Here is an 833-nt window from a genome sequence, read left to right on the forward strand (position 1 = left end):
AAAATAACCCTGTGCCTCTGTAATACTCCATATTCTGAATGAACCGTAACTTTCTTCTTCTTCTATCGGAACATTAACGACCTTTGGAAGACGGTCATCCAAATTTCTCATGGTTTTGAATTCTTTCCCCGGGATGGAATTCTTGAAGTTGCTGAAAGGAAGGATATGAACAGATGTGCTCTTAATAGAGTGTTCTCTATGTTCCAGTGCAACCCGTGTAAGCCGCGGACAGTCCCCCCTGCTCTGCTGCCTGTGTGGACCCGCACGGAGCCCCATAGTGTTCTTTTTTTTTTCTTTTCTTTTTTTAGTGTTTTTATTTATTTCTGAGAGGGAGAGAGAGTGAGACAGAGAGAGAGACAGAGACAGAGACAGCGTGAGCAGGGGAGGGTCAGAGAGAGAGGGAGACACAGACTGAAACAGGCTCCAGGCTCCGAGCTGGCAGTCAGCACAGAGCCCGACGCGGGGCTCGAACCCACGAACCGCGAGATCATGACCTGAGCCGAGGTCGGACGCTTAACCGACTGGGCCCCCCAGGCGCCCGGTTGATTCTGCAGACACTTCCACGCTCTTGCTTGCACACCAGAGTCATAGATTGTTTATCTTCGAAAAACTCCTTCAACACCTTTAGAGAAATCACGTTTTCTAAAAACCAGCGACGACACAAACACGCAATACCTTTGTCTTCTGAAACGTTAACCTGGGAAAGAAGACAGAACTCTGCCTCCCCGTTATGCCTCTCCATTGTTCTAGCGGCTGAAAATCAGAGCTAATTTACCCAATAAAACAGGAAACCTAGATTGTTTAGGACACGCTTTTCCCCCCGCGGACGCAGC

The sequence above is a fragment of the Crocuta crocuta genome, unplaced genomic scaffold (genome assembly GCF_008692635.1).
Source record: "Crocuta crocuta isolate KB4526 unplaced genomic scaffold, BGI_CrCroc_1.0 scaffold145, whole genome shotgun sequence".
In the NCBI taxonomy this organism is placed as follows: domain Eukaryota; kingdom Metazoa; phylum Chordata; class Mammalia; order Carnivora; family Hyaenidae; genus Crocuta; species Crocuta crocuta.